Raw genomic sequence first — 26,442 nt, 5'->3', positions numbered from 1 at the left:
TACCCGTTCCAACTTCTTGTCATGGTCTTGGAAGGCATTCAGGAGAGTTGTCTGACCCACACAGAGCTGGCGCAAAAGGTCCACAGCCTCAACACTGAGGGCAGCAGGGGAGACAGGGGCAGAGCAGTGGTGCCTGGGGAAGGACACTCTACCCTTCCTAGGGCCGTGGACACAGACATCACTTGTGGTAGTAGCCGTGAGGGTGGGCACTGGACAACGTGTGGTGGAAGAAGAGGCAGATTTCCCACTCCCTGTGCCCATCAACATCAAGGAGTCAACGCTGGTGTCAGATGACGTTGTGGTTGGTGTTTGAAGCACTATTACAATTACACAGTGGTGTCAGATGGGTAGTTCAGACAATGTCAAGGTCAGGCACTGTAGACATCGATGACAGCACACTAAGATGAGGCACACTGCTGTTCAATGCCCAGTGATGTCCATGACTCCCCTAATGCAGCAGATGCCATAAGGCCACATGTCAGCATGCAATGTCACGGGCCATTACATTAAATACTTGAGAGAGTACATGTAGCAAAAATGCATGACAGCTACACTCAACACAAAGGAAACTTACAAGCCATTGCATCACACTAGAAACGTCACAGAGCTCCGCACTGACTCAGAGTTGGGATACATGCAGTCACTCACAGCCAAAGTCACCCATCGCAGAACACTCACACCAAACTTGTGGCTGATGGGCCCTCAAGCGTCCATCCAACTATGGCTGTGTCATTGTCAAGATGTGGGCCATTAGTGGTGTCATGCTCCTGCGTGTCAACCTGCCAGTCCAAGGGAGCAGCCCCAGCGTCATCTCTGCCATGTTTTTGCTAAGATGGCGGATGTCATCCTACCTCTTGTGAGAGTGTGTGGGCCATCGGTTGCAGGCGCCAAGCGTCCGCACCTTGCGTGCAATGACCCTCCAGACGGCCTTACACTGGTGGACTTTAATCTGCAGGCATGGGAGACAAGAGGAGGAAATATCAGTAACACACGCGTTATGGCCCACTGTGTCTCAGTACAGGGGCATGCACAATTTTAGCACACCTATTCAGATATGTTCAGCAGAGGTTAGCATAGAAAGCAATGTGAAGAAGGCCCTCATAAGCAATGCAGTTTGTGAGTGAGCAAGACATACATTACATTGTAAATTATGTTTCAGGGCAGACTCACTGGGTCCAACAATGCACACCCCTCATTATGCTTGGTCTGTGAATGGCTCACTGTGTCATGGAGGTCACATTTAGGGACATGATCTTTTATTCCCACTCCCTTCTCACGAGGTCTGTCTTGTGCAATCCACAGGCCTAAAATAGCTCATTGAGGAATAGGGTGGCAGACAACACATATGTCTCACTCTGTCCATATAGTGATGGGTCCCTGTCAAATTGGGCAGTAACTGCGCAGGCCAGGGGGGCTCACACTGATGTTAAACGTGGGTCATTTGAACAGTCACATGCATGTTCAATATTAGAGGGCAAATAGTGCCTACATATGCGATTCAGTACACATAAGGAAAATAACAGAAGGGGGATGTTCCGGAAGTACAACAATCTGCTGTGTCATATGGGAATTTCCACCAAGAGTGTCAGCCTCAGTCATTTCACCCTTGTGCATACTGCTCACAGATCCATGGTGGCAATACGAAATGAAACACACTTTCATCATTACCCTCTCTACGAAAAGTCTTTGTAATGTCACAAATGGGCATTAGAAAACCTCATTGACTCAAACATTCATTAGCTCAGGCAATGTCTGTTCTGACCTCCACTTTCCAATCTAGCAGTGTCACTGTATGGCTGCAAAAACACTGCATGTCTCTCCCATCCAGAAATGCAGCTCGGGAAATGTTCAAAATAGGCAAGAAACCCAATTTTCCTGAATTCAGCATGCTAGGCAGTATATCACAAAGACCCACACCCTCAGGCACATATTCCAGCAGATCAACTTCATGTGTGCACTCCCTCAACTCCCCTACTCTCACTCTGGAACACTTACCATAACATCAGGAGCACCATATAGCCTCCCATATTGTGAGAGCACTTCGTCCACCAGGACCTCCAGCTCCTCTGTGGTGAAGGGAAAGGGCCCTGATGTTCTCAGTCCTCGCCATCATTGGGTCCAGGAGACAGGAACAGCAGCAGTTGGTGGTGAAGAGTGTCAGACAGCAGTGTCTGGAAGCAGTGGAAATGTGTGGCTGTCTCCCACACATATATAGCCCCCTGGGGTTGTTTCAGTGGCACTAAGCTGCTGCAATTGGTGTTCCAGGTCAGCTTTTTTCAAATGCGTCCAATGACCTGCCCCACGATGGCAGAGCACGCCTACCGCGATTTTCAAATGTGTATTTCACTACCGCAATTGCGGTTCCCATTGGCTGCAAGGGCATGGGCATTGGCGGTGACACACCGCAGGGGCCAGGCAGTTGGTACGGCGAGCATGCATCTTTCAATTGCATCCAATGACCGGGCCAGCGGTGGCGGAGCATGCCTACCGCGGTTTTCAAATTTGTATTTCACTACCACACTTGCAGTTCCCAATGGTTGAATGGGCTTGGGCCTTCGCGGTGACACACTGCAGGGGCCAGGTGGTCGCTTTCGCGATTTGGCAGCATGACATTGGTACCTATGGCCATGATTGTGGTGGTGGAGCACGCCAACCGCTATTTCTCAATGTGTATATCACTACCGCGGTTATGGCTCCCATTGGTTGAATGGGCATTGGCGGTGACACACCGCGGGGCCCAGGCGGTTGCTTCCGTGATTTGGCAGCATGACATTGGTGCCTATGGCCTTGATTGTGGTGGCCGAGCACGCCAACCGCCATTTCTCAATGTGTATATCACTACCGCAATTGCGGTTCCCATTGGTTGAATAGACATGGGCATTAGCGGTGACACACTGTGGGGCCCAGGCGGTTGCTTCCGTGATTTGGCAGCATGACATTGGTACCTATGGCCATGATTGTGGTGGCGGAGCACGCCAACTGCCATTTCTCAATGTGTATATCACTACCGCGATTACGGCTCCCATTGGTTGAATGGGCATGGGCATTGGTGGTGACACACCGCGGGGCCCAGGCGGTTGCTACCGTGATTTGGCAGCATGGCATTGGTGCCTATGGCCTTGATTATGGTGGCGGAGCACACTTACGGCACCTATGGACACATCATGCTATAGCAATGGCAATGGCCAGTTCTCGACATTGAACAGTGGACACTTACTATGAATAATGCCACTAGATATTTCAAGAAAATGGTATTGTTACATTTGATTCACTGATGACTACACATGCCATGTCAGTGCACAGGATTACATGCATTGCCATGTACTCCCTCACATGTCACTTATGATATTGTTGTGAATGTACACAGATCTGTGCTGTGATGGACTTTCCAATATGTACACATGTCAATGTGTGATATGGCTAAGCAACACACAGTGATGAAGGTCTGACTACATAATGCGCCTATTTCACTGTGTACATTGCTTTGCTCATGTACATACTTGATCTTTATGCACACACTGTGCCCATTGTGTTGTTAATGTGTGCCCTGTTTGACTTACGCAAGAAGGTGTGATAGGTACAGCAGCTACGTAGAAGCCAGCAGTGTTGCTGTTTTACACATGTGCTGTTTCAACTACTCTCAGGGCTGGTTATACAAGATGTTGAAATGTAACTTTTGGCATTCACATAGTCTGAATCTGTTTGTAGGGTACTCCCTGTGTGAATACTGGGCAAGTGTATGCCTAGTTTAGCTCAAGGTGGGCTTACATGTGAGTTGTGCTGTAAGCTGAGGTTTGATGCCAGTCATTGTTGGCGCTGTGTAAGTCAAAACGTAAGATGTTGGACACATCTCATAGGGGAATTGAATTGACATGTGTCTCCTTTTATCTCACCTAGAAGGGGACCAAATGTGCATCGTCCATTCATATTGCTTGTGGACATGGAGGATGAGGACATCATACGTAAATTCCGTTTGGATTGACCTAACCTTCAAGACCTATGTGGTCAGTTGGAGCCACATCTGAGGCTTTGCAGGACCTATCCGACTGCTTTGACACCAACTTGTAAGGTGATGGCGGCCCTGCATTTCTTTGCAACTGGTTCATTCCAGTACACGCTTTTCCAGTGCAGGTGGGATGTCTCAACCAATGTTCAGCATGATGCTACGTGATATCCTGTCCGCTATGATGGCCTACAAGGACAGCTACATCCATTTCCCTAGGAGACATGAATTGGCAGCTGCGAAGGGTGATTTTTATGACCTTTCCCACATCCCTAATGTTGTTGGTACCATTGACTGCACACATGTTGGCCTTGTTCCACCACAGGCACCTGAGCACATTCACAGGAACAGGAAACATTTCTATTCCATTAATGTGCAAGTGGTATGCCAAGCAGATATGATAACTACCATGTTAAATATCATGGATCGGCCCATGACTCCTACATCCTGTGTATCAGCATTGTACCACAGCTGATGGCAAATCTGCATCCAGAGCATGCGCCGATTGTGGGAGAGTACACAAAATCAAGTAGCGTGATATACGTGTGACATTCTGTCCTCTGCCACAGTTATGTTACAAAATTGTTCTGTGTATCTCACACCTAGGTGACTCTGCATATCCCAACTGGCCTTGGTTGCTGAGCCCACTGAGAAATCCCAGGACCCTGGGTGAAGTCTGCTACAATGATGCCCATGGGAAGTCACGTCATGTGGTGGAGCGCACTTTTGGTCGACTTAAGTCACGATATTGCTGCCTGGACAAGACCGAAGGTGCACTGATGTACTCTCCCCTAAAGATGTGTCAGATCGTAGTTGCATGCTGCATGATCCACAACCTGGCCTTGCGCAAAGAGATCCCCCTGATCCTGGGTGATGATGAGCAGCCGAGGCCCCCGCCTGCAAACCCACACATGTCCAGTGATAAGGATAGTGGAGAGGAGGAAGGTGTCGACCTGTGTCAACAGCTCATCAACCACTACTTCCCTTGAAGGTGAGTGAAAATGTACAACGGTGCCATTGTCTGCTGATTTTGTTGTTGGTGAAAAGGCTTAGGGGAGTTTTTTGACTGCTGCCTGTTGTTGGCTCTGTGCTGGCTGCTAATGTTTCTGGGACAGGGTAGTTATGCACAGCTACAGGATGTCTATGTCACTACTGTTGCTCATTGTAATGTGTGCAGATTTGAGTACCTTGATAACAAGTGTTGTGAAATCCCTGTGATGCCATCACCTTACAAGTGAATGTTGTTCTCTTGTGTTTTCCTAGGTCCCTTCAACCTCTCAATGCCTCAAGACAATTTGTGCTCCTGGTACATTGTAATCAGAGTCAACATTGTACATCCTGTGATAAAGATGGAGCTGACAAGAAAACATAGGTGTGTAAAGAGTGTTTATTTACAATTGGTATATATGACAGGTAAGTGAATATTTACAAAATGGTGAAAAGGGAATCAATGAGTTGTCAGTGATGGTAGATGAGACAATAGAGTAGTCACCAAATTGATGTGGTGACGCAGTCCAGCAGATGCCAGCCATCAACATGGCCGGGTGGGTAAGGACAGTCAACAAAGTCAATGGCAAGGTGAAGGGAGGTGCCATCATGGCTGGCTCCTTGACTGGTGTTTGGCTGGTGCTTTGCCACGTGATCCTACATTGGTTTTCCTTGAACGCCCCCTTGAGCGTTTGGCAGGGGGGCCTCTGCTGCGAGCTCAGTGGTGTCTGAGGACTCACCCCTCTCTGTGGCCGAAGGGGAGGTGGTGGGACTGTCATCCTGCGGGCCAATGGAGGGAGGTTGAGCTGTACTTTGGGCCACAGGCCTGTCTCTCAGGACACCCACAAGCTGGCCCAAGAGGTCCACAATTTGGCCCATACGTGTGTCTATGGACCTCAGCAGCAGGCGGTGCTCACGTGATTGTTCCAGAGCATGGCCCGTGTGTCCATGGGCTTGTTCATATGCCCCAATGACTCTGGCAATGTTGGCCAGGGCTTCGGTCCCAGTGTCCGGTTGATTTTGTCACCCAGTTGCCCTACTGCCTGCCCTGCTGTCCCGGACCTGTGGCATCACCACTCGACGCACCTGCGTACTCTCCCTGCCCTCCTCAGATTGTGAGGTGGTGTGGGTATCCTCTGAGGCAGGGACAGTGTTGTAGGAAGCACTGGTGGTGGTTGTGGTCATGGAGGCCACACAGGTCATTACAGTAGGGGTCAGCGCAGTTGTTGTTTCTTAGGTGGCGGCGGTGGGGACAGTGGGGGACTAGGACCTGTTGCTCCCTGGCAGGCCTGATGGGCAGGCTTCTGGCTCCACAACCAAGGAATCTAGGGAGTCTGCATCAGAGAGTCCATGTTCCGGGGAAGGAAACTGGGTCTGCAGGTAGGTGTTCTCATCTGCATCTGTCAGTTTTTGGTCACCCGTGGAACAGACAGGAAATGGTAATTGAAGTGCACCTCACATGCTTGGTGTTAGACATTTGTCTGTTATGTTATACACCACACAGTTTACATTGACATCACTTTGTATGACTGCACGGTACTGAGCATCATGACATGATGTGGAGGTACATACATTACTTGTCCATGGTGTGACATGTCAATAGATACCATGCACAACGTACAGATTGTGTGATTACAAGGACATGTTGTCATCTTACAACTAGCAGCACAACAACTTTATGTGAAGCATCTTTGTTGTTTACTCTGCATGGAAGACATTACATCTAAGCATGAACTAGCTATTGTCATCTCATGCATACCTTTGTCATATCATGTGCTTTGCTTTCTTTTTACTACTGACCATGTTTGCTTTTTTTTTGTATGTGCCTTGATGCACTGCCCCCATGGCACTTACAGATAGCATTTAGTGCTGTGCATGATTGTGCCCTGAATTTCTTTAACATGTGATTTGGTGAGTCACACTCTGGTTTCAGTGACAGTTACATACGCTTAGCTGTCTGCACACTGGAAGTGGCTATTGGATCTTTGCCAAGTTTGGTGGGATGTGAGAGCTGGTGTGGTCGTATAGCTCCATACGTTTTGATAGTAATGGCGGGGTGCATGCACTGTCTACTTACCTGTTCTGTGGTACACTTGGGAGGAATTTCTGACACATCTTTCTGGGTGTGTGGTGGAGTGCTCCATCTTGCTGAGCTTTGTGACAAGGGGGCCTGGTGGGAGTTGTAGTGCAGGCTTCCTCACCACAAACCCCCGTCCCTGTGAAGATGGATACTTACCTGTAAGTTTGGTTGTTGAAATACAATGGCTACCACATGCTTCTGGGTGGGTTGTAGTGCTCCAACTTGCTGAGCTGTGGGACAAGGGGGCCTAGTGGGATTTGTAATGCTGGCCCCCTGCCCACAAACACCCCTCCCCGTAAGTTTGATGTGAGCAAACCCCCCTCCCTGTTAAAATGGCTATTTACCTGTTAGTTTGATGAGGGCAATGTAATGGCTGCCACATGCTTCTGGGTGGGGCGTAGTGCTCCATCTTGCTGAGCTGTGGGACAAGGGGGCCTAGTGGGAGTTGGAGTGCTGGCCCTCCACCCACAAACACCCCTCCCTTTTAAGATGGCTACCTACCCGTAAGTTTGATGTGGGCAAACCACCTCCCTGTTAAGATGGCTACCTACCTGCTAGTTTGATGAGGGCAATGTAATGGCTGCCACATGCTTCTGGGAGGGGTGGAGTGCTCCATCTTGCTGAGCTTTGGGACAAGGGGGCCTAGTGGGTGTTGTAGTGTAGGCTTCCTCACCCCAAACCCCCCACCCTGTGAAGATGGCTACCTTCCTTCTAAGTTTGGTTGATGAAATACAATGGCTGCCACATGCTTCTAGGTGGGGTGTAGTGCTCCATGTTGCTGAGCTGTGGGACAAGGGGGCCTGGTGGGAGTTGGAGTGCTGACCCCACCCACAAACACCCCTCCCTGTTAAGATAGCTACCTACCTGTAAGTTTGATGTGAGCAAACCCCCCTCCCTGTTAAGATGGCTACCTACCTGTTTGATGAGGGCAATGTAATGGCTGTCACATGCTTTTGGGTGGGGTGGAGTGCTCCATCTTGATGAGCTGTGGGACAAGGGACCTTGGTGGGAGTTGTAGTGCAGGCTTCCTCACCACAAACCCCCCTCCCTGTTAATATGGCTACCTACCTGTTAGTTTGATGAGGGCAATGTAATGGCTGACACATGCTTCTGGGTGGGGTGGAGTGCTCCATCTTGCTGAGCTGTGGGACAAGGCAGGGGTCCTGGTCGGAGTTGTGGTGCTGGCTGCCTGTACACATGCACCCATGGTAATATTGCTAACTACCTTTGGGGTGAATCAGAGGGAGTGAATGTTGGATCTGTGAGACATGTGTTGGGGAGAGTGTGGTGCACATGAATGGAATTTGGCCTAGGAGATGTAGCTCTGTAGTTGTGCAAGACAGTATATAGCAGTGTGATGGTAGACATTTGTTTGTACTTACCAGCCTCCACTCTCCCGGGTATTCTTGTGAGACTCTCTGAATGCAGTATGGCAAGCACCTTCTCCTCCCATGCAGTGAATGTTCTCGGTGGAATGGGAGGTCCACCGCCAGTCATCTGAGCCAGCTGATGGTTCTTGTTGTTCCTCTCTTTCACCTTGCTCTTGAGGTCATGCCACCACTTTACTATATCCTTCTTGGAGTGCAGGGTGGTCCCTACTGCATTGACCTTGCTGACTATCCCTGCCCACATTTGTGCTTTGGTGGCTAATGGTGTCTGTTGGACCAGGTTACCAAATAATTGTGGTTCTACTCTGTTGACCGCATCTATCATGACTGACAACTTACTGTCAGTGAATTTGGGCATTTTCTTCAGTGCCATGGTGTGTGATGTGCAAATGGGTCAAAGGTACAGGTGTGAGAGTGGTGGTGGTGATGTAAGTGGTGTGTGTGTTGTTGTGCTGGTGAGATGTGTGGTGGTTTGCCTCTCTTTTTTGCTGTAGGGTTAGTTCTTTCATGGGTGAAGTATTGCAAAGGATTCTGGTCAGGGAAGGGGCTAGTTTTATACTCAGCTATGTGGATGTGTAAAAATGGAGTATTGCTGTCAAGTGTGTTGTGTGGGTTGTCCTGGGATTAGTATTTTTTTAATTGCCATAGGGATGTGTCATTGAGGTGTATTAGGTGTTTTTGGGGGCTGAGTTAGTTTGATGTATAAACTTAGTGGCCTTCTTGTGTGTTTTTTTTCTTCAACCGCCATAATTGCTCCCGAGAGGCCGCAGTGGGTATGCAACTGCCCTTCCGCCGGCTCTCCCATTCATCACTGTTTGTGATCGCGGAAGTCAGTAAAAGCGGATTGTTCCGCTGTCTCCTCAATGGTATCCTAATCGGACGTGCGGTCAATCCGCTGGCCGTGCGGCGTTTTGGGGTTTTTCCACCATGAATCTGACCACCATGAACAGATTTTCACCTGCACCACCCGCTACTGGTACTCTTTCGTGGAATTGTTCTGCTGCGTTTGTTTTTTTCTGGCAGTTGATCTTAATCTTGCAGCCCGTTATGCCGCGGTACGTTGCGTACAGTTCATTTCCGCTACCACAGCAGCCGGACTGGTTTTCGGCCCGCCATCCTAATAGACCCTTGGTGTCAGATGCTGCTGCCCATCTTTAACCAAGGTCCATGGCTGAGTTTGTGGGCACTGAGGGTGCCTTTATTTAGTCCCTGTAATGGTAGTGGAGTCCTCACAATGTTTATTTTTTAAAGGCCACATAGCATAGGTCAGACAACTAGAGTTCAGCACAAGCATTTATGCAGCAGGGACAGTTTTAGGTGTTTAGGGTGGATTGGGCAATGGGTTCTGTGTAGACAGGGTGACTGGAATGGTGAGGTTTATCGGTACGGGGAGGTTTGTTGCGAAGGGAAGAATTTGGGATCTTGGGAGGTTTGGGCAGCTAGGTTTGTTGAGGGAGAGTGATGGGAATAGTGGGACAGGGAAACTGGAATTATGTGACTCTGTGGCTGCGGCAATTTCTGCATAAATGTGGATTTGCCACATTTGCCAAATAATCTATCATCTGTTGCCTGTAGATTTTAACACAAAATGTATTCTAGTTCTTGCATTCATTAATAACATTTATACATATAAATAACATGAGTTTTGTTGCATTTTAATCAATTTACCCCCTTGTTGGTGCTCCATGGCCTTCAGCTCAGTAGCAGCCAGCATTGCTCGTTGCGAGGGGTCACGGGGGTGAGGGGGATTTGCAGGGGTGTCGTGGGGGATTGCAGGGAATTAAAAAATAAATAAATACATAAAATTAAACTTACCTTTCTGCCGGGTCCCGCGTCTTCTCGGCTCCTGCTCACCTGCCTCCACCAGGAACAGGAAGCAGGCAGCCAGGCTCCCTCCCCTAAACCAATCACAATGCTGCAAGCAACATTGTGATTGGTTGGGACGCCGCCCAGCCAGGGGCTAATGGGGTGGGCATGTTCTCAATGCAGGCGTAGGCATGTTCTCCATGCAGGTGTGGGCAAGTTCTCCATGCTAACTGAAGAAATCTTGACTTAATTAGTATAAAAAATTATTATTTCAAAATGTGTTTTTCAAAATCAGTAATGATAATTTGCGACATTATTATATAAATTAATACCAGTATTCTTGCAAAAATATCGGATCACTAAATTAATTAATGTAGGAAACTTACAACTTGTAATGTTGTTTTATAAATCTATTTTTCACCAGATATTTATTTTGACAATGAAAAATTGGGCATTTGCCCAGAGTACTATTTTTTAAGTCTTAAGTTCAGTCTCAGCAAAATAGAAAAAATAAAAAAATTGCATACAAAGTCAACATTACATGTCAGTCAATTTTTCTAACATCTCGATGAATAATTTACAATAAACCATAAATAAGTTTCTAATATCAATCACTTATGGAAGATGGCAGTATTTTAACTTTATTTATTCTTTTCTTAATTTTATCATGAGCTTATATGCAAAGAAAAAGTTACATTTAAACATAGCTTAGCATGTATGGTGCTTAGCTGACTGTCTGCAGGATAAAAGAGCTGGTTGTAGTTAGGGACCCTCCCACCTGTACCTCCAGCCATGTTGAGTCACAGCGCAAGAAACTGGTCTGCTTCCCATGATGGGTAGGAGCCAAGTGAACCAATGGCCATGAAAAATGTTTATGCCACATTTATGAAACTTTTTATCAATCTACATGTCAGTGACAGATTTTGTCAATAATGGACCATTGTAATCAATCTTTGACTGCAAACCATGGAAAAGGTGTACAAAGACTCCTCTTAGGTGTCCATTGTCAGGCCTCCACCAAGTGTTTTCCACCACCATAACTTCACATTGTCTTCATATCTATGCCTGACACTTCAGCGGATGAGTAGTGAGTTATTATGGCAAAGATCCATCATTTGAAACTTTGCTCCATCAATGACAACTTGAAATTCTACAATAATAAGTATACATGTACATGGTGTAATGTATGTCACAGTTGGCAAACCTTTTTTTTAAATAAATAAACAAACAAAAAACACACAGCAAACATAAAATAATGAAAGACATAAATAAAATAGGAGCAATATTTGATTGTATTTAATGAAGTATGATATTGGGCTGTAGTTGCATGATTCCTAATGGAAATAGAATGCTAATATTCATTGATATAAAGTAAAACAAAAAAATAACAAAATGCACATTTGCTTGAAAATTATTAACAATATCAATGCATTCAGTGTACATGTCCTTAATGCATGCTTTGTTTAAATATTGAAAACACCCATATTTGTCAAATAATAGTGTCCCATGTCATTCATATGGTAGAGATATGTTCATGCACCAGCCCAAGGAAAAGGAGCAAGCATACGTCAATGGGCCAAATGAATCTTTAAACCACGTCCTGATGGATGGCAGGCATATCATTAAAATGTACAGGTTGAACCGGGACACTATAAAAGGCTTATTCTAGCAGTTTCATTCAGAACGTTTCCCAGGCATTAACATTTTGACAGGCATTCCTTCTATTGTGAAGATAATGACAGTTTTACATGCCTGTTCTACTGAGTCTTTCCGGTACAGTTAGTGACTCCAATGGGATGTTGGAGCCAACATGCTGCAATTAAAAGCATTTTTGCATCGCATCAATGAGCAGGTGGTATGAGTACCAAAATGTGTGCATCACCAGTGTGAGCGCAAGATTTCCTGGATCCACCCATCACTCACAGCTCTATACCACAACAGAAAGCAGACCCTTCACCATCAAGAGTTGGGCTTGTTGGTGTTATTGTTGTATATATTGTGGGAATTGTTATGTGCAGTTATGTATTTCAAATCACATTTTAATGAATTGTGTATTTTGTTCTTATATTTCTCAATACCCTCAGCTTTTCCCTGCTGAACATGGCTTTTAACCCCACTAAGGAACCCAACAATGAAGTGGACATCCACTTCAATGAAGCCCATGTACAAACATGAGGGCCTGTGGAGCAGACGTTTGGGCTCCTCAAGGAGCTAAGATGTGCCTTGACAATGCCTGGATGAGCCCTTATCTACTCTCCTTGGAATCTCTGCAACATACCTTTGCTATGTTGTATGCTGCACTACTTTGCTCAGTGGCGAAACAGCTCCTTCATCCCTGATAACGCAGAACAGTATTTGTTATTTTAGAATGTGGGACCCATAGGAAACCTTTCCTTCAGACCTTTAGGGCCCGATTCACAGAACTAACTTAAGACAAAATCCTAAACTTACTACCATTTTGGTATTCACAGAAGGCACTTACTCATTTTGGTATTCACAGAACGCACTTACTCATTTCGGTATTCACAGAAGTTAGGAGTCCTAAGTTTAGGACTCCTAAATGCCTTCTGTGAATACCAAAAGCCTTAAAATTAGGATTTTTCTCAGTTTAGTGGTTGTAAAGTTAGGAGTCCTAACCTTAGGACTCCTAAACTGAGAAAAATCCTAATTTTAAGGCTTTCCGTATTCACAGAAGGCATTTAGGAGTCCTAAAGTTAGGAGTCCTAAACTTAGGGCTACTAAATTGAGAAAAATCCTAATTTTAAGACTTTCGGTATTCACAGAAGGCATTTAGGAGTCCTAAAGTTAGGAGTCCTAACTATACTACTACTAAACTGAGAAAAATCCTAATTTTAAGACTTTCGGTATTCACAGAAGGCATTTAGGAGTCCTAAAGTTAGGAGTCCTAAACTTAGGACTACTAAATTGAGAAAAATCCTAATTTTTAGACTTTCGGTATTCACAGAAGGCATTTAGGAGTCCTAAAGTTAGGAGTCCTAACTATACTACTACTAAACTGAGAAAAATCCTAATTTTAAGACTTTCGGTATTCACAGAAGGCATTTAGGAGTCCTAAAGTTAGGAGTCCTAACTATACTACTACTAAACTGAGAAAAATCCTAATTTTAAGACTTTCGGTATTCACAGAAGGCATTTAGGAGTCCTAAAGTTAGGACTCCTAACTTCTGTGAATACCGAAATGAGTAAGTACCTTCTGTGAATACCAAAATGGGTAAGTGCCTTCTGTGAATACCAAAATGGTAGTAAGTTTAGGATTTAGTCGTAAGTTAGTTCTGTGAATCGGGCCCTCAGAGTTTCAGTGGGATGCCTTGGAAATGGATTTATTGATGTTCTTTTTTGCAGAAGGCTAAATCTATCACAAAACCTAAAATAAAATGCATCAGCCTTAAATGAAGTGCTTCAGGTACAAGTGCATTAGTTGTGAAATTATTATGGATACACTTGTCCTTAATTGAGTATGGACACAATGTGTAATATGTAAGGTCGTTGACTCATGTGTGCATCTCTTAGTGTTGCACATGTCCTTGATCCAAAAATGTGTAGTATATATGCAGTGTGTGGATGTATGTTTGAGTACGTCTGAGCATAATTACAGTTGATACAATTTGGACATGCAAATGTCCGGCTTTAGACGACCATAGTTGTTGCCTATGTATTGGTTGGATCAGTGTTTTCTTTACAATAAATTGAATTTTCCCATAATTTCATGTAGACATCTGCATTTATGTTTACATTAATATTCATCATACTTAAACCTTCATGTCTTTCCTAATATGTATTTTCTGCATGGTTTCCATTTTGATAAGTGTTTGTACACATAGTTAGCATATCTCTTTTTGTATTTCATATTACCATAATTTTTTTCAAATACAACATGCTAATAAATAAATGTTTATTAAAAATAAAAGCAAGGATATTTTAATTTCAATATATGTAAAAATATGTTTTTTTCTGAATGTAAATATTCTGCGTATTCTTGATGAGATTTCTAATATATGATATATCTAGATCAATACAGTGCATAATAAATGTTTTATTATTTCAATATTGTGACAAATCGGAAATTTTAATTATATGTTTTGTTACATTCCCCCAAAAATGTATCACACTACATATATCAGAAAATGAGTTAGCTTGCATGGTGTTTGGGAAAATCAAGATGAGCTATTAGTTGCTTAGAGTCCTTTTACAGACAGAAGTACATGAGTGGATTGGACAGATGTGGGCAAAGGTTGATAAAGTGAATAGCCCAAATGCTCACATTAGGACATCCCTTTTTGCGTCTCTTGGTTGTGGCTTGCTGTCTGTTGTTCCAACCTGGGCCAGATAGCCGACCTCTCCCAAGGACCACTGAATCAGTGTGAGTGACAACAGGTGAGGTGGTGACAGACGGCTCTGTGGGCAACTGTGTCCTTATTTACATTCTCATGTCGTGTAGCTGCACCCATCAGTTTTTTTACAATGATGGTAACATTTTGAAGGCCTCCTGTGCTCCTGTTGACTCAGCGGGTCATTTTTGAGTCAATTTAAAAACATCCTATGACCCAGCATGGGTGGCCACAGATTTAGCATATTTTGGTTGCACAGCAGATGTTAGGGTTGTGATTAACACAGGAGGCAGGGCAGGGGTGGCCACCAACTGTTGACGGTGTGGGGCCACAGGGAGTTTCTGGCTCAATGATGTAAAACAAAATATTGGGAAGAGGACTTTGCTGGATCTAGTTGTCATTATTTCCTTAGGTAGAGGAAGCATTAGGTGCTAGCTGTGTTACCCTGGTCCAGGATGTTCTTCAACCAGTCCACCACTGGCATGAGTTTCACTCCCCCTGAAAGGTTCAGATGTTCAGTCCTCAGGCAGAGTGGCCAACACAGGTGTTGATTATTCAAATTTGGAAGTTTGAACTTTATAAATTCTTTTTTATTCTAGTATACTGTAAAAACTGGATGTTTATTCATGTGTAAATATCTGTTTCAAGAGAAAAAATAAAGGATTGAATTGGTTTCTACAAAGATACATCATCTTGAATCAAATATATAAATACCCTCCTGGTACACCATTCCATCCAATGTATCAGTATACTCTAAAAAGTATTTAATTTTTTCATAATGATTACATATTTTGGAGCATGATTGTCGGAGGGATGGGCGGAAACAGAAACGCGGAGGCCGTATTGGGTTAATTATGGATCGTTTAATTTCGATTGCGCCTTTACAGTCTCATATGGGAAATAAAGGGGGTTTGGTTCAGTATTGTAGAAAATCACTACTGTAGGAATTTAGAAGATAGGCAGTTGCTTCTTCACTGCTTCTTCACTTCTCTGGGTTCTTGTCTCTTGGTACGTCTTGCGTCTTCAAGGAGGGGTCCTGGGTAGCTTGTAGGGGATTTGAACAACACAAGAAAAGATGCAGTAAGTGGTGCTGTCCTTCTTGATTGCTATACCATCACCACACCCAAGTGGAAAGGGATGTGCAATAGTGAGGGAACCATAAAGGCAGAGAGAAGCAAAGCAACCAAATAAAGAGAAGGGAGAGAGGAAAAAACAAAATGTGAAGCAGAACGGGCGTATGCCACGTTATCAGGCAGGTGCTCTCTTGCAATCTCTTTACCAGCAGTAAATAGTTGTTTCCTATTTATGCACTTTGACCTTCAGCACGGAAAGAGTAAGGGGAAGAGAAAAAAAAGAATTATATGGGGGGAGGTAGTTGGTGATCAGGAGTGGCAGGCTTGATGGTGCGCAAACAAGAAAAAAAAAAAGGCAACACAGAAGCTGGCGTTGGAGTAGGTGAGTGATGGGGCGCAAACAAATGCAGTGCAGAAACCGGTGTCAGAGCAGGCTCTTGCTCACACCTCTGTGTACTGACCCTACCACCTCCTCCCTTCACCCCCTTCACCCGGTTCACGTACCGTGTGTGCCACAACTCTCCTGAGTTGCGGCGGACTTCTCACTTCCTCCGGGACCCACCACTCTTGAGAGCAGAGTCGGGTTGTTCCTCTTCTTCTGTGTCTTCGATGGTGGCGGCGTCTTCAGGGTTTCTGTGGGCAGTTTCCGATGGCACAATCACCGCGTACTCCTCCTGGCTCGCGTTTTCATTCGGCCCCGTCCTTCTTCTCTCAGCGTCTCTATCCGCCATGTTTGCTTCTTCCTGGATTTCTTTTCTTTCATTGATGGCTTCACCTCCTTTTCTCCTCCTCTGCTCTCATCTGATTGGCCCTGGGAGGTCAAGCCCACAGCACGTGATTGGTCCTGCTTCCAGGTCGCGGCGTCTCCCTCCTGCAGAAGGAAACGAAAGTCCTTCTTCAGTGTCGGTTTAAGGTTCCGGCTCTCCTTATCTTCATCGAGCCACGGGACATACGGCGACCATACAGGCGGTGTGGAAGGCAAGGTGAGACTTTGGGACAATTTCTCACAATGATATACTGTTTGTTTAATGGCTTACAGGCACATGCATCAAACCTTTTTGCGATCGCAAACGGTGCGAATCGCAAAAATTTGCCGTTTGCGATCGCAAAAGTCAGTGTTGAAATGCATCAACTGTATATTTGCGAAAAACCATTTTGTCTGGGCACCAGAAGAATGTTTAAAAACTTAAGCAAACTTTTCCTCCAGACCTTCAGAGCTTCAGCGGGACTCATTGGAAGTGATATCCAGTTAGCAGTTCCACTGCATCTCTTTGAATTTCAGCTTCATCCCACTCAAGGCTCCCTGTTCCCTCAAAAAAGACTAAGACCCTTTCCAAATTTGGACTTAAAAAATTGTAAGGTAGAAATCACAAAAGATCTTGAGGGTTAGTGCAACCAACCTGCTTCAGATATCGGTTTCTTTTCAAAAAGTGTCAAAGTCTCTTTCTTTATTGGGACTTAGAAGAAATTTCAATTATTTTTTTCCACAAAGAGACAAAGTCCTTTTCTCAAGTGGGACTTAGATACATTTTTAAAAATGTTGACTTTCAGACTTTCACCAGGACCAATGCATTTGGTGTATTCAACCCTTGCTCTGTTGCAGTTGAACCCAAATTGTGCCTAGGTCCTGGCCTACCACTTCCATAGACTACTAGCACTTGGCACTTTTTGGTGCTACATTTACTTAAACATTTACAAATGTATATATCTGTTGGACTTGGCACTTTCTGCAGGGTCATCCCTAAACGTGTTGCCCTCACCCTCCCATTTTCTGAACGTAATTCTGTTGGGTTTTAGGACTCTGTGCAGTTTACTACTGGTATCCAGTGCTAACATGCTTGTGCTTTCTTTTTAAATATTGTGAAATTGGCTTAAATCCCACTGGCACATTCAAATTACTTGTAAGACTCCTAGTAAAGGGATACTACATGTATCAAGGTCCTGTAAATTAAATGCTACTACTGGGCATGCAGCACTTATTGTGCGACCCACTTAGGTAGCATTTTAAAGATGTCTCAGGAGTGCAATTGCAGCATGTGTGGCCATTTTAAACTGCCATTTAGACCTGTCATATAAACCTTTAGCCAGGTCTAAACCTTTCTTTGTAATGCATATGTCACCCCTGGGTAGGTCCTAAACATCCCAGAGGGAAGGGTGTAGTGTAGTTATAAAGTTGGGCATGCACTTATTTGTTTTGCATGTCCTGGTAGCCTACTTGTCCCACATTGGGTTACACCATTGAGTTACCGTATTAATTTAATAAGTGATAACTTTCAGTTGAGAGCAAGTAGAAATGCCAAGTATGGTGTGTAAAGAGTTGTATTTAAGTCAGGATTCTGATAATGACTTTTAGAAAGTTTGCATTTTCTTGTCCCAACTATTTGGGGCCTGCAAACTGTATCCTGGGTCACATGACTAGGTGAAGTTGGCAGTTGGTCTTTGTGTGTTACCTCCAGACAGTGAAACAAAGGGGTAATAGGTGTTGTTTGGACGGGTCATCTCTGACTAGATAAGGGGGAAGAACTGTTACATACAACACTTGCACACCACAAAGGCTGTGCCTCGGCACAGTTGAAAAAGGTTTCACACAAGTCTTTTATACCCTTCGACAAGCTGAAGCCAGGGAGGTAAGAAATTAAAAAAACCTCTGAGAGGTGTAAACCTCCAGAACCTTCTACTTCAATCAGCACCAAGTATAAATATTGGACCCTCAGACCCAACTCTAGGTCCTTACCTTGGCATTGGCTCAGCTGTTGGCTGTGATTCTGGGCAAATCACTTAATCTCCCTGTGCCTACCAAAACTGAACGTGTCCTTGTGTAAAGTAACTGGTGCTCACATAAAGCTCTCCAATACCTTTGGGTGAGTTTGCCCTATGTAAATCTGCAAAAAAACAAAAAACTCTTCTGTATACATCTTGTCCTGTGGAAGACTCAGAAGAAGGACTGCTGTGCTGCGCTGCGGAAAGAATGTGTTCTACTCTACTGCCCTGCTACTCTTCTGTCCTGCTGCCTTAGTGAAAAGGACTGGACCTGCATCTTGATCTCAACACAACCAAAGTGACTCCAAGGGCTCATTGGCTGGGCTCCTGATCACAGCCTCAAGTACAGAAAAAGCTCCAAACACCTTAAACCCAGCACCTGGACTCTGTCTGCTATAAGTCGCGCCCCCTCAAGTGGTGCCAACCCAGTCCTGGACTCTTGGAAGTGGGTCTGAAGATGCTTTGCCAGCCCAGTTGTGGCCTTTTGGGCAGAACTGATGCATTGCAAAGCATCTTCTCACTGCTCAGCATCGGAACCGCTGCAGTGTGATGGATCTCCGATGCAGGACCTGGCATCACAGCTCCTTGGAAACTGTGTTGCCATGCATATCCACCACAGGACTTCATATTGTAAGTGTTTATCAGTGGCGCCCTCGCCAATAATGCAGAACCTAGCATCGCAAGCCCCGTCGATGGTTCCATCTGAAGCAGAGCTTCATAACGCATCTCCAACACAGGACCACGCATCTCCACCTGCAGCCCTTCGGAACCGCCACTGCACAACACATCCTCTATGCGTGATCTCGTAATGCTCCTCAACCAGGATTTAAGGAACTTTCTTCTGCAGGCCTAACTTGTTCCCTGCCTGTATCCAGCTAGCGTTCCATCATGAATCGTCCTGAACATTTGACTCAGTCTTTGTCAGACGCAATCAGATAACCACAGTTTCCAATTTGTGCTTATAAGCATGATTTTTTCATAAATTACATGTCTCCAGTTCTACTGATTGTATTTTTGTTTTATTTTACTGCATTAAATTTTACTCTATTATTCTAAATTGGCGTGGGATTTTTCTAGTGCTGTGTTTTTATTTTATTTCCGTTTGAAGTGCTGTATAAATACCTTACACATTTCCTCTAAATTAAGCCTGACTGCTTTTGTGCCAAGTTACCTGAGGGTTAAGCACCGGGTGATTTGTGGTTGCTTGTGACTTCACCCTGACAGGAATTGTGGTTGCTTCTTGAGTAGTGTTTCACTCCCAAAAACCATTAACCACATTTCCTACAATATCCGGTTCTCATTATTGGATTTGTGGTGTTTTGGTATCATTTTGATTATGAACTTTATCTCTCATTTTATTAATTGAAGTTGGATTTTTGCTCTGTTGTGTTTTTGACTTTTTAACTGTTTTACCATTTCTAAATGCTTTACACATGTTTTTCAAGTTAAGCTTGTCTGCTCTTTGTCATAGCTATGAGGGGTTGAAATCAGGTTTAATTTACTGAAACCTTTAACTGGACCTAACAGGTTAGTGACTAAGTAAACAAAATAGCACTTTACACATATAATATAACAAAACAAATGCTTTTTCTTTTCTAATAAAAAGGAGACTGAAGAATTCAGGAATGAACAAAAGAATTGCTGGTATGTAGAATTCATTAAAATGATTATGGGATTGAAAATGTGCAATTGTGTCTGCACTCGCCCCTATTCATATGCAGCACTCCCTTGCCCTCTTTTCATTATTGGAGTTACTCACTCTTTATTTCAAAGGTAAACATGCCCCATCAGAAAGAATTACTAATACACCTAAGCCCTATTAGCTGTGAATGGGCCAGTGACATTGAATTGCATGGGCTCTCACAGTGCATCTGTGAAAATGCATATATTATTTCTTGCAAATGCTTACACTGTAGAGGACACAACACTTTAGGGCTGATTACAATGTGGCTTGGAAGGCTCCGAATGATGGTCGGAGCCTTTCGAGCTGCTTCGTAATGGGCTCCTTGGTTTGCTTTCCGACCACTGCATTATGATGCTGGTGGTAGGAAAGTAAACCGGCCGGTCATTCCGACGGGCTCCAGGAGCCCGTTGGCCAGTCAGAAGCTGGCCAGTAATCTCAAGGGCGCAACTTTCCACCCTTGAGATTACAATGCATGATTTACATAATGGTTTCCATACCGGCCTGTTGACATGGAAACCATGTCCGAAAGCATGTTTGGGGGCCCCCAGCATGGCCCCCTTGGGTATGTGGCCTTTGGTTGGGGTCCAAAGGGGCACCCCGTGGCAGGCAACTTGAGGTGCCTGCCACAGGGTGCAGGGATGAACCACACCACCCATTTCCCCTATGAAAGCATGCATTACGGAATGCGAACGAACAGTGTTCGGTCACATTCTAATTAGGCTGATGGGACCACCGACCGGGTGTCAGTCAGTCCCAGGACCAAGTCAGTGTCGGGCGGACGCAATTCCACCCAACATCGGAATTGGCCCATATTTGTTCTTGCAAGATTGGTTTCCTGCTGCAAAATCTTTTAAACATCATATGGTGTAGGAGGTGAAAAAATGAAAACCAAAACACAGTTTTATTTTTCCTGATGTAAGGTGGGAGCACAACTCAGAGTGAGCAGAACATCTGAGAACTGATTAGGATCCTTTAATCTTCAGCTGACTTTCAAATGACATCTAATTGCAGCTTGGGGTACTACACCCTTTATGCTGTCCTCAGAGGGACTGCTGTTTTAATGACCTCAAATGCTGCACTCTTTCTGCTCTCCTCAGAAGGAAATCTAGTAACACTATGTGGTACTGTACCCTTCTGCAGCTGGCAACGTATGGAGGAAGGATTAGATAAAGAAAGCGCAGTTGCAGATGGATGAGAGGTGTGGTATCATCAGCATAAATACTATATCATTTACTTATGGAACTGGCATTTTGTATTATTAGAAAATATTATGTTGTGTTAATATGTTTGCAAATGTAATGTGGCAGTATTACTGAGTAATGGCGCAAATATGGACACATATTGAGGATTAGCAAGCGGTGGTGGAAAAATCAAAATGCACTAATAATCACTAAGTGATAGTGCAAATTTAACCATGTATCGTACAAATGTAACAAAGAAAGCAAATTCGTCCTGACATTTATGAATCCTTGTGCAAATTTTCAATACATTTGAGTTGAATAAATAATAATGCAAATCTGAACATGCATTATCGATTACTGCGAAAAGAAGCAAATCTAAATATGCAGTTAGGAGTAAAGAGTTACTGCAAATCTGAACACGCCTTAAGGATTGCTGAGGGATAGGCAAATATTATATATGCATAATAGTGGCACTTCTTGATTTAGCGTTGACATTCTGGGAACAATGGCATCCATCCTTCAAATAATGTTTTCGCTGGCATAATGTTGGTTATTATTTATACACACATAATGCGGGCATTTTTAACATGATAGTAAGAAGCCTTGGTATCATGTTTGCTTGGACAATTGGTATTTTGGTAATTGCTGGTAAACTTATAAAACCATTATTAGTGCTGCCTGAGGTCTTGGACTGTGTGATTTGTATAATCTGCATTCATTCATGCACTCACCCACTAACCTATTCCAATACTGACCAACTAACCTAATCATTCATAAAAGCACCCACTAATTAAACCACTCATTATTCTACAAACGCACTCTATACTTATCTTTATACTCAGTCATTTAGTCATTTATCTGTCCATGCACTCCCCGATCCAACCATTGATTCATCATCACATTAGCACGCTCACCAACTGACACCATACATAGAAACTCACCAACCAATGAAGAATTATTTTCACTTATAAAATAGTCATAGTTAGACCTCTTGCATTTGCCAGTGGTTATCTTTTTATGCCAACAGTCAGCCCTTCAAGAGAAAGAATGCGCATTAAGAGTCGGGTAATGGTCCCAGCATGCTTGGAGGGACTAAAAAATGATGTTGGCCTTCAATTTCCTGCTCCACGCTTATTTTGACAAACTAAGACCTGAAGGCAAGTCTATCACAAATGAGAACATTTAAAAATGTAAGAGTGCCTTTGTAGTACATTTTCCGGAAACTGGACTCCTACAGCTTGCCAGTTTGAAAAAATGTGCTTGTTTCAGTGATGTAACGTTACATTGTGAACATCTTGAATCCGCTTTGAAGTGGCAGCGGCGTATATTCAGATGACAGGACAAATTTATAAGCAGAGCTCCAGGGGTGTAATATTCAAAATGCTTCACAACAAGTTGGGCTGCGCTCCAGCACTCGCTTAATTGGCCTCCGGACGCTCAGTGTGGTGTTAAATAATGAATGCACGCGGACACACATAAATCACCTGCAATCTCATTCACATTTAAAAACTGAAAGGCATGGTTCACAGATGCTCCAAGCAAATGTAGCCGCCCGATGCTAATATGTAGCCCCAAAATATGTCAAACAGATGATCCCGTTACATAGTTGCAGTAACTTGGAGTAATGACCGGCAGTAACTTGTTGAAGAGGTACATTTTTATTGCAAACCACAACTTCCGGAAGGTGCTAGAATTAGGATAGCTACATTATAGCGTTTGACTATATAATTCAAAAGGGGTAAAAGTTTCAAATGCTCAATCCATATACACAGCTCTCAAATTCCACTGCTCATCCAATGTAAAAGTACAAGACAGAAAAATATCGTAACACCAACGATGAAAAATGCCAATGCATGAACATTAGTGAAGGACTCTTCACACAATCATATTCATTTTCAGATGCATTAGCTGAAACAAGGACAATATCAGATACATCCACATAATTAAGAATTTATTAAATGTATGTGTACAATTAGGAACAAAATCAGATGCAAACTCACAGTTAAAAACAACTTCTAGTACATGCCCTCAATGAAAAAATAGTGTTAGGTACATGAAAGCAATTTAGAAAATGTTAGATACCTGTGAACAATTACAAACAAACAACGGCATAGTCTGTACAACGAAGAACACAGACATACAGACACATACAAACTGAATTTGGTGCACATCAACTGTGCCTGGTCAAGCCCCACTGTTGGGATTGTACATAGAACTTCATTGTACCAACCCAGTCTGAGGGTCTGAGGTAGAAACATGCATCATGCACTGTGTTCGGGAAAATTACTTTTTCCTACAATCCCAGTGCACCCTCTGGTAGTGTGAATGGAGTAGTCAAACTTTATAATTGTGTTTTATTAGGCCCCAAATACAATCATTGACCAAATCCCATTTTGGGAAAAAAACTCCCTAGAATGTGTTTTCACTTACCAAGAAGTACAAAGTTACTTAAAGTTGTCCATAGTGACATACTTAAATTTGTTTCAAACTCCATCCAGCATGAATGCCATATGAAGCTGCAAGAAGTTGTATGTTCACTGTCACCTGAGGAGCACCAAGAAAACACAAAGGAGCTACCCGCCTTGTTAATCTTCTTTTACGGATCCCAAAAGTCAGGTCTTAGGACTGCTGGGTTGGGTGAATGGAGAAAGACAAGTCACTGCACCTATGACATTGTAGAGACATTCCTGATGCTTCCATGAACGATGAGTTGGAAGCTGTTCGACTTTGCAACTTCACATAGCTCTAACTGTAAGCCTTACTGACATAAATTCCCTTTGTAGGTGCATTTGATATGTTTTTTTACCACATGTTGATTACATATTTATATGCTCTTATGAAGAGTGAGTAAATTCCCATGAATTTTTGTCGCTGTTTGCAAATTTTAGTGATATAATCAGCAATATTATGCTTTGACGTCCATACCTTGGCACAATGTAGAGAAACCCGCTACTACAAAAGATGTTACAGCTCCCCTTCCTTCCCGCCACAAAGGTGTAGATATTGACTTTGTCTTTGGTATGTTTAGTAAGTTTCCTTGGACAATTTTTAATTGTGACAGTATTTTTCACAGAGGTGGTGAAAGTGGAGTGGTTTAAAGCCTATTTCAAAATTGAGTGCTTCATCATTGTTATTTTTACAACCAGGTATGTAGAGCACGTTCTGCCCGGGTTGTAACTCCGGCCCTTGCAGACCATGTGGTGCAGGGTGCCCCCAACACTTCAAGGGGACCATTCAGCCCAACATCAATGAATATCTGTGAGGTATGGGAGACTCAGAGGCCCCTCATCACATTCTGCAGGGGAGGGGCCATCATTTTGCATTACACCACTGGTGCTGTCTTCTATAAATATCAAGCATTTGATGATAAATATTTCTTTTATTCTCAAATATTAATATAGCAAAGATGAACCACAACTATTGACACAAATCAGGTTATAATTTGTCCTGTTTTTACATGCATCTTGTTTCAAGTCTTTTTGACTATGAAAAGACCATAGTTTTGATGGTATAGGGATTTTATTGTTTTGCTTTTGTCTGACAAATGCCCCAGACACTCAGAGGCGATTTTATGATGGGCAGGAAAGTTGACACTTTTTTATGACAGGACTAGTGTTGATTAAGTTGTGACTAGTCGTTTTGGACCTAGTGTGCTGTCTCTCAGGATGCTAGTACCCTGACACCAATGACATACTACAGATCTCTACTTTAGCTAGAAGAGAGCTTTCTCAGCAACAAGACCAGGGCCAGTTCACATTGTTTGATTACCTTCACTTGCACCTTCATGTCTGCACTAAGGCAGTGGGAGATCCATGAAGCAGGCATGCTCCTGATCATGCTGCTGGGCCATGGAGACAAAGGACGTTATTTAGAGCATAGCTGAAGGTCCACCTGTTCAGCAGGTCAGTGAAGCCCATAGCCCTGCTCTGCTAGCAGATTACCATCCACCAAATTTAGACAGTCTCATCTGCAGGGTGGCTTTGTTTGGCCTTCAGTGGAGCAACTCCTTCAACAGCTTCATTAAATGCACTGATTTTTTTCTGAGCAAATTATTTAGGAACAGAGTCCTAAAGAGGGAATACAGTCTTGAAGAATACAAAAACAATGTTGCAACACAGAAGGTGCTTTCTCCATGTATATAGAGGCTAGTGCAAGAGTTTCATACCCAGGATTGTCTTGTCTGCCATGAAATGTCATGGTAGGGAAAGCAAGGGATTGTCACCTCACATTAAATAGGATGGGTGATTTGTCACTGTGACCTAATGGTCCTGTGGTTGATGGGCCATCAGGCAAAAGATTTCTAACAGTGAATTTAGCTGAGGCTCCACTGTCAAAAACCCAGTTGTTCCTCCACCACTAATACATAGGATAGTGGAAGTATGAGATTGGTGGAATGGTGCACCTGTAATTTTATCGCAAAATCAATCAGCGTGTCTTGACACCCTTGCTTGTTTCCTACTAACATGATGGGGTTTGATGGGACCTAATTGCCTTTCCTGGGTCTCTCAGCAAGTAAATATGAAATTGCTGAGGGAACCTGGGAAGAATAAATCGCATGAACATCACAAATCAAACATGGCTTCTAGAGAGTATTTTGAGATATGATTTTTAAGGGTTAAAAGTGAAGGCTTCAGTGAGCGTTGATCAGATTGTACTACTTGATATCGACCCCTAGAATATCCTGTTACAAGAATATCAAGGACAGAATATCATGGGACAAAATATTAAAAGGTCATTACATGTAGGGGAGTATAGATGCCCTTTACCTAACTCCAGATCTGTGGACTTGGAGATATATATACAATGTAGGTACATATAGGGGGAGTTAGGTATAGAACATCTAGACTTACTTATCTTTCACTATTTAAAAAAAATATTTTGTTCTCAATATTGTGGCCCATTGACATTCTTAGGTGGGAAACATCAATTGCAATGCAGTCTGAACCACGCAGTGTCTTTACAACATGGGCACTACAGCAATTGTGACATTCCCATGCGCTACTTTAGCACGCAAGTTGGATAATGACTTGCCTTAGGGAACGGTGTTGGACTGGTGTTAGATTTTAAGTCCAACACCTTCCCTACTGATACACAGACTTGAGTTGGAATAGTAAATTATATTATTCTAAAG

This window comes from Triturus cristatus, chromosome 4_2 (assembly GCF_964204655.1).
Source record: "Triturus cristatus chromosome 4_2, aTriCri1.1, whole genome shotgun sequence".
NCBI lineage: Eukaryota > Metazoa > Chordata > Amphibia > Caudata > Salamandridae > Triturus > Triturus cristatus.
The sequence above is the reverse complement of the archived record's forward strand: the minus strand, read 5'-3'. Positions refer to the sequence as shown.